Source organism: Sminthopsis crassicaudata, chromosome 4 (assembly GCF_048593235.1).
Source record: "Sminthopsis crassicaudata isolate SCR6 chromosome 4, ASM4859323v1, whole genome shotgun sequence".
NCBI lineage: Eukaryota > Metazoa > Chordata > Mammalia > Dasyuromorphia > Dasyuridae > Sminthopsis > Sminthopsis crassicaudata.
The window spans coordinates 426,530,519-426,546,019 of NC_133620.1; the positions used below are offsets into that span (position 1 = coordinate 426,530,519).

At 35.6% G+C, this 15,501-nt stretch overlaps 1 protein-coding gene across 1 annotated transcript in view; it reads right to left on the reverse strand.

Annotated features, from left to right (window-relative positions):
• Positions 1-15,501, reverse strand: part of HENMT1 (HEN methyltransferase 1) — a 55,402-nt gene that overhangs the window by 31,494 nt on the left and 8,407 nt on the right. The gene's annotated exons all lie outside the window — the stretch shown is intronic.

Below are 15,501 nucleotides of genomic sequence, written 5' to 3' on the forward strand. Positions count from 1 at the left end.
GGTGCTATTATTATCCTCATTTTATAATTCCTGGCTGTGTAATCCTGGGCAAGTCACTTAACTTAATATCTTAGCAAAAATAATAATTTTAAATGAAATATTTTTTGCTGCTTTTAAACTAATTCCATTGAGTCAAGATAAAAAGCATCTATTAAGTACTTAACTAATCGCTAAGCAAACTTCTGAGAATATAAAGGAAAAGACAAAAAGAAAATTCTTTAATTTCTCTCCAAGTAGGATCTATAAGCCTTTGTTCTATGTAACTGTAATTTCTTTACATAGTCTGGTTTCACCTATTTAGTGTTTTCAAGATTGACTTTAGTTCCCACAGTTACATGCCCACTTGTTGGTCATACGATGATTTCACACTTAGATTAAAAATACATCTAATGTTAAAGTCTAAAAATAATGTGATTTTTAGCACCTTCTGTCCCATTTCCCACTACTCCCCCACTGTTATTGCAGAGGAGAACCAAATAGGATTGAAGACCATTTTAATTTTTATTTTTCTCTCATGTTATTTATACTTTTCTCTCATGTATTATTTATATATCATCGATTAAAAAAAACAGGGAAAAACCTCCTTAACTTGGTGACACCTGTCTGATATTTACTTACATCTACTCTCTAACCTCTGTTCTAAATGAGTTTGTCTCTTCCATATGCTCTGACATGCAATGAAGTAACCAAGATCTGCTGCCTTTTCTTATTTTGTTTCTTTCATATGGAATGTCTCATTCTCTTCCACATACGCAAAAAATCTACTGATCGTTCAAATGATTTATTCAAAATTCTTCCCACTTTTTCCATGAAACTTTTGACAAAAACCTTTATTGCTTTTTCACTTCTCTGAATTCCTACTGCACTTATCAAAAAACACTCATTTTAGCTCTAGAGTGTCCTCTAGTTGTTTCATGGTAATTCTGTTTCCTACACTATATTATAAACTCTTATGTAGAGGAATATACATGATAGAAATTGAGATAGTTAGAGATCATGTCTACTGTAGCTTTCATGTCATTCACAACATCTAGCACATACAGGCTGTCATTTATAAGTCATAGTCCTGAAGTCAGGGAGACCTAGGTTCAAATTTGATCTCAGACACTTAACACTTCCTGGGCAAGTCATTAACCCCAGTTATCTTAGACAAAAAAAAAAAAAAAAGAGTAAAGCTAGCAGTGGATCCCCAAAGTAGTATGGCAGAAAAAGTGAATGAGATGAAAAGTAACAATTGCATAGTACTGTATAAATTACTTTGTGACTATGTTGCAAGGAACAGTTGTAATGCTATAGAAGAGATTGAAGAAGGAATAGAATATACTATTTTACCCTCTGTCATATGATTTTACAAAGTTTAGTTCCATTAAAGCCAACATTAATTGGCTTTAATTAAAGTGCACAATACTGCTATTAAGAAAGCAAAAGTAAAAGAAGCAATGGTTTCTGCCTTTCCAATTAAAAAGTCTCTTGAAGAATAGATTTTATGATCCTTAGTTGCATCAGTGATCAGGGGAAACACTGGGAAACAGAGAAAAATGCAAGGAGGAAAAGAGTATTATGATGATGATAGCCAGCACCCACATAACACTTTAAGATCTGTAAGGTGTTTTATTGTATCTGATTTTATCCTCACAACAGCTCTAGAAAGTAGGTACTATTATTTTTCCCATTTTATCGTGGAAGAAACTGAGATAGACTTGCCTAGGTCACATAGCTGTTAAGTGTCTTAGGCAGAATTTGAACTCAGGTCTTCCTGACTTAAGGTCCAGCAATCTATTCACTGTGCCACTTATGTATAAGGCTTAGTATGTATATTCATGTATACCCTAAGTGAGATAATTATCACTACCTGTTACTAATTCATTTTCTTCATGTATTTCCATTATAAGTTCTAAAGTAATCTAGGTTCTGTCCCTGCATTTCCACATTAATTACTAACAGGGCAATATCGTTCTCATTAATTAAATATTTAGCTTTGAGCCCCTTGTTAGGTTCATTAAAATCTTTTTCTTTTTATTCTATTCCCATAAGTGTTGTGTCAAACCCTCTAATCTCTTAGGCCTAATATATCAAGGTTACTGGCTATACTATTTATTATGTATCAAATAGTAAGACAAACATATAAATAATTCTATCAATTGTGAGAAAGGTCACTGCCAAAATCACCTTTAACCATAATTGCTTCTGATTTCTTAATCTGGGAAGCATAATCCCATAATTCACGTTTCTCTAGATACCACTTAAAGGCTTTTTCTCAAGAATTCTCTTTATGTTCCTTTGTAAGATAAAGGCTAAACCCAATTGTCTTAGAGGAAAAGACCTAATATTTATTTCTTATCTCTTCAACTAATACATTGGTCTCTGTAGAATGACAGTTAAACCACAACTATCCATTATTCCATTGCTAGTTCATTTTCTTCATGTATTTCCATTATAAGTTCTAAAGTAATCAAGGTTCTGTCCCTGCATTTCCACATTAATTACTAATAGGGCAATATCGTTCTCATTAATTAAATATTTAGCTTTCAGCCCCTTGTTAGGTTCATTAAATAAGTAATGTAGTAAACAGTCTCTATGGGAGAGAGTATTGAAGCTGGAGTTACAAAAGAAATTAGATAAAAAGCTTTCTTCAGCCTACAATTTGATAAGTTTCTTAAGGATATTTATGCTTTCTTTCAAAAACACCTCTTCCATTACAACAGGTAATAAGGTATATAGTATAAGTATTTCCATTTTACTGAAAAGATAACAGTCTGCAACTGAAGTGCAGGGTACTAGATTTAAGAACCCTGGCAAGGAAGATGGCAGCAATACAGTTTGTGAACAGAGGTTAATTTACATACATACATACATACATACATACATCCCATTACCACCACCACCCTACTAATAAATTATAAAGAACTAGGAACCATTGAGAAGTAGGGTAGAGTAGTAGCTATGGTGCACTGATCTCCTTAATTATGATTAACATAGTAAGTATTGACACTCAGATTGTGTAAACAGAGCAAGAAGGTGACAGTATAGATTGTGTGAGCTTGAGGTATGTGAGATCAAGGGAGAATATAATTTGTGCTCTTACATTTTAAGATTTCAGATGAGGAATTCTGAAGGGTTTTGGAATGTAGAAAAGTTGAGTGTTAGAGATAGTGGAGTTTTAAGTTCCAGTAAAGATTTAAAATCCAAGCCCAAAGGTTCAGGATTTTGGAGCTTGAACCCCGGATGGTGATTGTGTGCTGATTCTCATAGAAGAATCTCAACATTTCCATCATGTCCAAAGTCAAGTCCCATGGTCCTTTGTGAAAATAAAGAGAGCTCAGAAAGAAGCCAGAAGCCCAGATCCTTGAACAAGGGAAGCCTGGAAATGAGGACCCAGTGTAGAAGTTAGGCCTGGAAGACAGTCAAAAAAACCAGATGAGGGTGGACTGGATTGCAGAACCAAAGAGCATCCTCGCCTCAATAACAAGACTATAATTTCCCAGTCAAAATTTAGGAGAGGTAATGGTAATCTTTAGGTGTGACCTGGTCACTACTACAATAAGTATCTAACCAAACAACTTCTCATTTACATAGTAATTTACAAAATTACAAAGTAAATTACAAAGCTATTAACTCCAGACGTGGTTATTTCTCCAGTCTAGGTTAGATGGAGCAGATTTCTGAACTTTCTCCTTTCTTGGTACACAGGCCTAGGCCTCCCTACTTGGGAATGCCACCCCAGTGTGGGTCTCCTTTTTAGTTCACCATGGATCTATAACTTAGAACCGAGTAATGGACAGGTAACCAAGCTTCCAATTTGTACCTGTGCTGGTCATAGTGACCTCTGTGGGTCTTGCCTTGGTAAACACAACCCTAGGTGGCAGATAGCTCACATCCGGCAGGTATATTCCTGGCCCAAGCCCATACCCAGTATCCACAGACCTCCCTATCCGTCTCCTTGTGTTGAACAGGAACTAATTTCCTTATTTCTGCCAAGGACATCACCATCTTTCTGGTAATCCAGGTTCACAACTTTGGAGTCATCTTTGTTCTTTAACCCAATGAACTGCTAGTTCTTGTGGGTTTTATTTCTATAATATTTCAAATCATTAGCTAATATCTTATTAAAGAATTCTGTGTACTATATAAGGCATAGACTAAATAAGTAACTTGTGCCTCCAGGTACCCAATCCGAGCCACATTTCACAGAGTGACTATTTAGGTACATCACCTAAATGTTTACTTCCACCACAATAATTCATCAGTATTTTATTCCCACTTTTACCTTTGTCAGCCAGACAATACAATTAGTACAAAGCAAAACCATTTAATGACATAAAAGTAGCTATATAAAAACCTGAAGCACACTGTTCTATAAATGTACACATTATTATGAGGGAAGAACAGACATACATACTACACATGTATGACCAAGGTATATTCATAGAGTATATTATGGAATAAAACTACTTTCTCCCATCTCCAAGATTATTCAGTTATTTTTTTAAAGCTGGCAAAGCTAGGGGACATTGCATCTTTAGGGAAGTTCCTAGCTCTGTTAAAAGATATAAATATCTTTTATATATACAGAAAAAAGCAAACATTAAATATAAATGCATAGCACAATGTCTGGCATATAGGAGGCATTTAATATTTTTTGGTTGACTAAAAGACATGTAGAAGTTATTAGGATGTGTGTTAGATCCACACTTTTTTGCACAATATCTGAATTTAGGCACTCTGATTGAGGCAAGAGAACGAATTTAAGGATTACCTAATCATTTAGATTGGACTGGCTTTAATAGCTGGACAGCTTCTTGTGCATGGGGATAGACAATCTTTGGAAAAAGAGAAAAGAACAAGGATAGTGAGGTAGTGCTTCCTTGCTTTAAACAATAGGGGGTGAACAGTTTCAAAACAGAAACTTTTGCACTTGGCCCTTCATGCCTCCAACCCTTTGAAATGTCTTTCAGTAAAGTTATTGCATTGCTCCTGCCTGATTGGATTAACCAATTGTGGAGTCTCTATTGGCAGTTGTCCCATTGAATGCATGCATCATCTTTGCCAGACAGCGGCCACTGCTACAAACAGCCCTGCCAGCCATAAAGATATGGAGCTTCTTCTGTATGTTTCTGGCTTAAGGTAAAGATAATTTTTTCTACATGGGAGAAAATCCAGAACCATTTAAAATATTATTAGAAAGAAATATTGATGTTCTAGTTAGGGTTTGGGTCAGAAGAAGCATTCCATAAGGGCAAAAGACTTATCCTGGATTTTTGATTTTCCTTTATGAATAGCTCATCTATTCCTTTTTAGAGTCTAGGCTAGAAGGCCTTTCTACTTTAAAAAGATAGTTATTTGCCCCAGGCCACAAGCACCAAGCAACTCAGAAAAGGTTTTTTCCAAATTAATTCTCTTGGGCTTCATTTTTAATTTGTATTAAAATTTCTGGTCTCTGAAGTTTGAGTTATCTTGGGCAAATTAATTCCAAGTTGTAGTGAATTACCTATAAGCCTCAAGATTTTTATTTCTAATGGCTAAAATACACCTACTTAAGGATTGCTGGCCCATTGATTGCCAAGGGGTTCTAAGATTCCAGGCTGTTCCATTTTATAAACTTCAATCCCTTCTGGTCCCCTAAATAATGAAGCAGGAAGGGTAATATCATCACGGTAGAGATAAGTCCATGGAATAAGGTCATTTATTGTCTTTCCTGTAGGTCTAGCTTAGTCCTTTATATGCAGGTATAGTAGGTAAATGCTTAATGATGAGATTGGGTACCAAATGAAAGGAGTTTAGCATCAAATGATGAAATTAGGCAGCAAATGATAAAGTTGGGGAAGTAATTCCTAGTTCACATACAAAGTGTGAGGGACAAAGCAAAATGTGAAGAAGTAAAGAAGTCACAATGGCATTCTCGATGCCAAAAGTTACTTTTATTTACAAGAAGAAGTTATGGACAAAATGAAGAGGTAAAATAGATACCAGGAGTGGTAAATATGAAATAAATTTGGGAGAGCATATAGATAACAAGGAAAAGGGTTTTTAACAAATAAGGAGGGAAAAGGCAATTAACCTCTCAGTTAATCAGAAGAAAGGAAATAGGTCATGAAGTGGGACTCTGCCAATAACTGGCAGACTAAATTCATAGAAGAATTTGGAACCCTAAAAAATTTAGTTAACTATAATAAGGAAAAAGATAAGATTTTTAGGGGAAATTTAACCTCAGAGGATTTGACATCATAAATTGGCTTTCTAATTGGATTCAGTAAGGATGTTACCCTTAAGATAAAGGCTTTCCACTCACCCTTATATTTACTGCTGTTTTTCAAATATAAGTAGAGAGTTTTAATGTTCAATATCATTTAAAAGCATTATTGAATTTATAGTAGCTTTTTGTTATGTATCTTTTAATAAAATCAGATAGTACACCTATTGCAAAGGAGAAATCTATGAAACTTTTTTTAAAATTAAAATGAGTCCTTGTTCCTGAAAATGTTGAAAACTATTGAACCAGAGGACTTCTACCTAAGGTTCCTTTCAGCTCTAAAATTCTATGAATCAGCAAGACCATTTACACTTTGATAACACTTTAAAGCTTATAAGTCATTTTACTCTTAACTGTTCATCAGTAGATAGGTAGGTGGTACAAATCTTAATTGTCCTATTTTACAAATGAGTAAACTCTGAGAGAAGTTAAGTGAATTGTCTTAAGTTCACTCACATAAACAGTAAGTGTGAGAACCTGGATTTAATTCTAGGAGTGTTGACTGCAATCAAGTCCAGTAATCTTTGTAATACTGCTTACTGATCTGTAAGCTTTTTTCTGCTCTTAAATTCTATGACGATATATGATTTGTGATTTTATTTGTGATTTACAAAGTGAAAGTACTTCATGCATTAGTTTGTAAAAAATAATGTTTTACTGCATGTGTTAATAAGTTAAGTGAGAACCTTCTTTTTCTCAATTATCCATTAAGTAAATATAATTGCCTTGTTTAATCTAGGTTAATGTCAGGTTCCAAAGGAAAAAAGGCAAAGAGAGTGTCTAAGAAATTTTAAATCCTCTTTAGATTTTAAAAGATTTTCTTTTCTTTTCTCTTTTTTATTAAAGCTTTTTATTTACAAAGCATATGCATGAGTAATTTTTCCAATATTGACCCATGCATAACTTTTTGTTCCAAATTTTCCCCTCCTTCCCCTAGTTGGCAGGTAGTCCAATACATGTTAGATTTTAAAAGATTTTCAAGGTTAAGTCTGAAAATATCAGCTCCTTTAGGCCAGAGAAATGTCATATAGTATTGCTTTTGTTATTTGTCCTTTCTTCTCAAAAAGGGCCATAACATCAAGGATTTATGTCATGACATGAAAATGATTTGGATTTAAGTGAAGGAGAGCTATTCGAAGTCACCAACTTCACTTTCTCCTCCAGAGCCATATGGGGAACAGTGGCCAAATGTAGATCAGGATGACTGGAAATGGCCCTGGACATAGTGGGAGACCTTGGCCTTTTTAAGCTCAGGTCTTGCAGAAGATTGCTAAAAGCCACTGAATAAAAAATGGGTTTTTCATTTTTGCAACAGGTTACCAAGCCAGAAAAGTAAAATATGTAAATGAAATTATTAGTAAGAAATTAGTATCAAGCAATCAAGTAACCTATAAACACTATGTATCAAGTACTGTGCTAACTACTAGACACACACAAAGAGAATGAATGAGATGAGGTGAGATCTTTCAAGACAGTTGTGAAAATCGAGTAAGGCTTCATCTACTTCAGAGTTTGAGTAGGCCTGAAGGACTTTGAGGATTGAGTCAAGGGCATAATTGAGTCCCCTTCCTGCTACCCTCCCATGACACAATTTCCTCCCTATTTCAGTCAAATATGGGCAACTATGTACTTATTGGTCAAGTTCAATTTCGTGGGTAGATCTCCAGTTTAGAATGTAAGACTCTCAGCCAATGAGGATGAGGGTCAGTGGTGGGAGGGGGTGTTTTGTGTTAGGGATTAAAGGTGCTAATCCTGCCCACAGGAGGCACTTCCTCTCTTCAATGGTCTGCACGAGGGGTGGGACGCTCTTCTCATGAGAATGTACAATAAACTTTGCTTTACTCTAGAGATCTCTCCAGCTTTTTTATTAAATGGTGACCCCTCACCATTTCCGTACCACACAAGACAAAAACAGGTGTTCATCCCTCACGAAGTTTACATACATTATAATAGAGTAGAAAACATGTAAACAAATAGGTATATGCAAAATACATGCTAAACATAGACCAAATGGCTCAAATGCCATGAGAGACCAGAGGCCTCCTGCAGAAGGTGGTATTCCAACTGGGACTTGAAAGAATTTAGGAATATCAAGAGGCAGTTAAGAGAAGGCAGAGCATTCTAAATATGAGTGACAGCCTATGAATAGGTAATGTCAGCAGATGGAATGTTGTATTCATATTGTATTCAGCAATTATACTGGTTATCACTGTCATGAAGTTCAGGAATTAAAATGTATGAAAACTGGACAGATAGTGATGTGGGTTAAGATTCCTTTCTAATTCTCAGCCCCAATCGGATCTGAGCTAACTTGGGCTGTCCTAGCCCCCATTCTAATGATCTTCTCAGGTTTCCCCAACCCCCACCCCAAGTACAAACAGTTCTTTATCAAAAAAGCCCATTGGATTCTATTCAAATTCTAACCCTAGCTGAAACCAGCCAGGAGTCAATCTGGGACTCCACCCACGGGCCCCTTCACCAAAAGCCCCCCCAATATAAAAGAGAAAAACTGGAGTCCACTCTTTGCAGGAGCCCCAAACATGGCATCCTTATGCCAGCCATGTCAAGGGTTCCTGTCCACTTGGTGCCAGCCCTGACTCTGGTGTATTTCTACCTTTAACCTTATTTCCAAACCCCATAATAAATCTCTTTTAATCTAGGTTTTCTGGTCTGTAAATTCCTTTACAGAGAACTTTTGCACCACTACTAGACCTCATTTAACTCTGTATCCTTGCGCCTAATCCAAAGGGATTGCAGAAGAGCTCTATTTGACTCCCTGTACCTCTAACCTGCCACTAGACCTCAATTAACCCTAATTTCATTTAGTTACCCCTTACCTAACTCATCAATAGGAAGGGGCTAATTTGTCAAGAGCCTCAAACACCAAACAGAGGATTTAAATTTTATCCTGGAGATAAGAAGGAACAGCTGGAATAAACTGAGGAAGGAGTGATAAGATCAGATTTATGCTTCAGGAAAATGACTAACAGTTGTCAAAGAGGAAGTGAGAAACTTGAAGCAAGAATAGGTTATTACAGTAGATCAGGAAAAAAGTGGCTCTGAACTGGCATGTCTGTTTGAGTGAAAACTTATTTTACTTCTATTTTTAAGACTTAATCAAATAGGCATGGATTTAATATTCTGCTGAACTCATAGAAGTCCAGACTCCTTACCTTTGTAACTTCATCATTATAATCCCAAGAAATTTGACTAAAGGCCAAGCTTTGTCTTATAATTTACCTCACTTAGTACTCAATTCTATTGTGAACTAAATGGCTACCCTTGTATTGTCTACCTGTGTAATGTCTACCCAAACCATGTAAAGACTTCCCCAGTGGAATGGGTGGATAAGAAGTTCTTCCTAGGGTTATGAAGACAGCTGGATTTAGTAGACTTAGAAGACACAAAGGTCATCCCACTGCATCCCCGGTCATTGCCAATCTTCAGTCTTATCTCTGGACTTCAATAATTCTGGGAGAATAAAGTTGATGTCTTTATGCAACTCTACCTCATTTAAGTCACATGAGAAGATGATACTTGTAATTCCTAATGTGGGAAAGCATTTGGTTCAGAGTCTGAATAAGAATGCTCACACGGGATTTTAAGTAAAAGCTTTATTTCATCAAAACCAAATAGCATGGGCAATTACTTGACAATTAGGGTGGGAGGAAGGCAGCTTTTATGCCATAATTTTGGCTCTAAGATATTAGAAATACTAAGGCTGCTAGAAACAATCTTTTTTCAAATAGTAGGTTAGCCACAGGATCTGTTAGAAACAGTGAAAACAGCAACTTGGTTACCTGGGTTCAAGGAATAATTTACAGGACAAATGTTCCTTCTCTGGGCCAGCAAGTCTAAACATACTTATTTTAGTAATTTTGGAAAATGCTTCTGTTAGTAATTTTCAGAATTTAGTCTAGAGCCTAGGATTAAGGTCTGCAGTCATCTACACCAAGAATGTTATCATTAGGTCAGTTAGAAGTATATCATAAGCAAATTAGGGGAGCATGTCATTCCTTACTGGTCAGATTTATGGGTAAGGGAAAATTTTAAAACCAAATGAGACAGACAACATTGCAGGAAGTAAAATGGAAAATTTTTGATTACAGCAAATTAAAAAGTTTTTGCACAAATAAAATTAATGCATCCAAGATTAGAAGGAAAACAGAAAACCCAGGGAGATTTTTTAAAAATAACATGTTGCTTTAATAAAGGCCTACTTTCTCAAATATAGAGACAATTAAATTTATAATACAAGTCATTCTTCAATTGATAAATGATCAAAGGATATGAACAGGCAATTTCCAGAAATCATAGTTGTTTAGAGTCTTATTAAAATGCTCTAAATCACTATTGATTAGAGGAAGGCAAATTAAAGTGACTCTGAAGTACTATCTCATATCTATCAGATTGACTAATATGACAGAAAAGGAAAAGACAAATGTAAAATATGGAAAAACTGGGACACTTAAAATGCACTGTTGGTAGAATTATAAACTTTCAACCATTCTGAAAAGCAATTTGGAACTATGCCCAAAGGGCTATAAAATTGCATATACCTTTGACCCAGCAAACCTACCATATCTGTATCCCAATGAAATTTAAACAACAACAACAAAAAGACCTATATTTACATAAATATTTATAGAACTATGGGCAATGCAACAGAGGCCTATACCTACTGCCATCAAATCCCCTTCTGATTAGTTGTCTGACCCCTTCACCATCTGTGGGTGGAAAGTTCATAAAGCTCCTGTGGTAGCTGATGCAGCTATCTTCACGGCATGCTGCCGGCTTGCTAGGGTACACTGCAAGCCCAACCACTATCTGGGTGAGACAGACTTTTCCTGTCAACCTCTTAAATTGTCCCTGGAAAATTGTTTCACTCTGTTCTTTTGTTGTTTCTGCCATTCCAGAATTCAGTTTGAGGTATTAAAGTTGTTTGGAGAGGAATTTGGAAGATCTCAGTCCCTACTTTTACTTTGCCACCTATGAGTTCTGTTTTAAAATACTGAATTTCATATGTTTAGCATCCAGTTATCAGTTGGAAACACCAGATTAGAACTCGAGAGTGACTAGGGCTGGATATACAGATCTAGTAGTCCATCTTCATAGAAATTATAACTATGCCCATGCAAACTGCAACATCAAATGAAATATTATAGGAAAAAAAGGGAAGAGGGCATAGGAGAAACCCTTAGGAGACAACTACAATTAAGAGACAGGAATGAAGATCCAGCAAAGGAAACTGATAAGTCAGACAGAAAAGTAGGAAAATTAAGAGAAAACTTTATTCTGAAAATCCCTCAGTGGAAAGAGTATCCAGTAGGAGAACACAACAATGTCATAGGTTGCTGAAAAATCAAGAAGGATCTTTCCCAAAATCTAAGATGAATGTCAAATTATGCCTATTGTTTCTTAATTTCTCTATCAAAAATTATAAAATAGGTCAATTTTCCTAAGTGCTCATTTTTATCCCACCAACCTATTCCTCGTTGTTAATAAGAATTTTTCCTTCTTGCTTTCCCTAGCTTTTGAAGGGTGAAATTATCATTAAGGCAGGGAGAACTTCTAAGCTGCTCTGCTTTTAGTAGAGAATAAGATCTGGCAGATGTCCAACCAATTGAAATCTCTCATCAAGATCACCTCATGGCCCCTTGCCACATTTGTGATCTATTTCCCAAACAAATCTTAGTCCTTCTGTTATGGTGGAATGTGGTATATATTACACAATAAAACTTCTATTTTTCCTTCTAATGATCTTCAACCAAGTGCTTTACATCATTTCTCCCCTCCTCTACTACCAATACCAGTTCATCATATGAATATAGATTCTTAATATATCCCTCCCTGTATTGGCTGGCCTGACTTGGGCCAGTTTCTGGTAGATTAAATTCAATATTAGAACAAAGGGAAAAACTCATGTGATTCACCATTTAGAAAAAAAAAAAAAGATTTAGTCTTAATAGGAGGCTATCAATGAGGATAGGCACTGAAGACACCTTGAGTAACATTCCCTTGCCTCAAAAATCAAATATAAAGTTGCCTATTTGACAACCTGCTTAGTTCCTTTCTTATACACTTCTCCCTTCCTCAGATTCTATAATCCAGCTATGCTAGATTGTGCAGTACATAGAATCCTGGGCCTGGAGTCGGGAAGACCTGAGTTTAAATCCAGTCTCATTCATTAACTCTGTGACCTTGAGCAAATCACCTTAACCAACCTGCCTGTTTCCTCAATTACAAATGGGGATCATAATAGCACTTATAGGGTTGTTGTGAGGTAATTTTTAAGCACTTAGCATAGTGCAAAGGACACAACAGGTCCCTTTCTTCCCTTAAAAAAAGCACACAAGATGGGCTGTCTTATCTCAGATACATGTAATGCTTAGCATTCCTGCTTTTCTTAGCTCAAATGATAGTTGCTCTAATTTTTCCCCTCCTTCCCCCCACAGATGACAGGTTGACCAATACATGTTAAATATGTTAAAGTATAAATTAAATACAATATATGTATACATGTCCAAACAGTTGTTTTGCTGTACAAAAAGAATCAGACTTTGAAGTAGTGCACAATTATCCTGTGAAGGAAATCCAAAATGCAGGCAGACAAAAATAGAGAGATTGGGAATTCTATGTAGTGGTTCATAGTCATCTCCCAGAGTTCCTTCACTGGGTGTAGCTGGTTCAGTTCATTACTGCACTATTGGAACTTATTTGGTTCATCTCATTGTTGAAGATGGCCACATCCATCAGAATTGATCATCATATAGTATTGTTGTTGAAGTATACAACGATCTCCTGGTCCTGCTAAATGAAGCCATTCTTGCTCTTTGTTAATGACCTCCTTCACAGAGTTACCTTGTATTCATTTCTGTATAATTCATGTATATATGTATCCATGCTGTCTTCCCCCATATTTCAATGAGACTCGGGACTATGTCATTTTAGTCCCTGTATCCCCAGAGCTTAGCATGGTACCATGCAGATAGTTAATTGCATATTGATTTACAATGCTATTAAATCTCCACTCCCCATTATTTATCCAGTGCCTTTTGAATAATTATAGCTAGCATTGATACAGTATTTTAATGTTTGCAATGCACTTTCCATTTATTTCATTTGATTATAACAACCCAGGGAGGCAGATGTTATTATCCCCAATTTATAGTTAAGGAAATTGAATCTTAGGAAGGGTAATTTGCTCAGGATCACAATGAAGAAAATATCTGAGGTAATTTTTTTTCTTTCATTTTCAAATTTTAGTTTTCTCAAATAACAAAAATAAACCTTTCTCCCAACAACATCCCATTTGAAAAAGAAAAGAAAATCCTTATAATAAACATGCATGGTCAAGCAAAACTAATTTACAATTGGCCATGTCCAAAAGAAAATGCCTCAGTCTGTACTTTGCGTATTTGTAAATAAACATTTAAGGTTATGGCTTTCATTTCTGTATCTTTTCTTGTATTTTGCAAAATATTAATTACTAGTAATTTCTATTATTATTCTTCCCGTGTTAATAATGGTTACTTTTTATGATATCTAAGTTATTAAACATATTTAAGTTTAAATTTCTCCTTCCGATTCCTTTATACTTTGTTAATAGAATTTTAATGTCTTGGATTCCAAACTGTATATAGCTGGAGCTGCACAAAGTAGAGGTAAGCTTTTTAGAGATCAAATAGCTATTTATCACTTTTAGAATGAAGTATACAGTTTACAAACTGAAAGTTCTCCTGGGCAGCTGATATTCATTTGGTTCAGGAAAGGTAGATATTTTATACATAAATCAGAAGCAGGGAGAGGGAATGTGGATTCCAATACAATTATTGACAGGGTCTGAGTGGTTTCCTATGACAAGCCCACAAATGCAGGACAATATGGGTGTTCTCTAGGGTGTTCCTGTGGGAAATTTGTAAGTGATTGTTTCAAATCATGGGGGTCGTTCCTTGGTAGGGGGACAGACCTCTGGTCTGTGATGGGAACAGGTTCTACAATCAATGATTCACTTCACTTAACATATACAGGAGTGTTGTCAAGAATTCATTAACCATTTCAAGATGCATTGTAAGACTCTTGACTCAAAAGCCAGAAAAGGAAACTTTGAGGGATCCAAATTAACATATTCATTCTACACATCATTTTGATTATAAAAATCATAATCATAATTTTTCCACGTTTTAAGCCACTTTGCTTATATTTGCAAAATTCTAAGCAAATATGTTTTTGCCAAACACTGTTAGATGCAACAAAAGTCCAGTTTTTTTAAATTTTAAAAAGAAATTCAAATCTGATCCCATCTTCTTTACCAGCTATTCATTAACAAAATCTTTTCTCTTCTAAGGCTTCTAAGAGATAGCTATGATGAAAGTATTACTACTAAGTATTACTACTGTGCTCATCAGGTTTTTTAGTTGCATAACCTTTACAGCGCTTTCTAGATTCTTAAAGTAATATTAATTCCAATATTAATCACCTCCAGTGGGTTGTCACATGGTATGATAATTCTCCATTAAGTTCTACATGTGGCCCAAGAAAACAGAATATTGTTTTTGAAAAGCCAATAAACAACTGCCCAAGGTCACTCAATGGGGAATCATCAGTTACCACTTTTCCTTTTTTCTTCCTCTTATTAGATAATAGATAGCTATAGTTCCATGCTGTCATTTCTTTTTTTGTTGAGGCAATTTGGGTTAAATGATTTGCCCAGGGTCACACAGCTAGGAAGTATTAAGTGTCTGAAGCTAGATTTTAACTCAAATCCTCCTGACTTCAGGGCTGATGCTCTAACCAATGTGTCACCTAGCTGCCCCCCATACTGTTATTTCTTGAAATGAAAGCAATTGCTTTCTCAGAGAAGCTAGAAAAAAGGCCTCATATTTACTACTTAAACTGATTGTAGGATTGAATTAAATTAGCTTTAAGTATCCAGGGGTCCTTCTTGTGCCAGTCTTTTCCTCTTTCAACCTCCTAAACAAAGGTCAAGTTATCTACTTTGTTTAGATTTTTTCTCTTGTTTCTAACCCAGTTTGTTTTGTTTTATAAGGAACACTTCATTTTTTTCAGAAAATCAATAAGTTTTTTCTTAAGCATGAGCAAAAATTTCCTAACAAAGACTTCTAAAAGTAATCAACAATACCAAAACATGCCTCTTTGACCATCATTCCCTTGTGTTGTCTTGCGTTTTTAAAAAAAAAAGAAAACTCTTTGAGAGCAGGGCCTATCTTGCTTGCCAGTATTGTGAACAT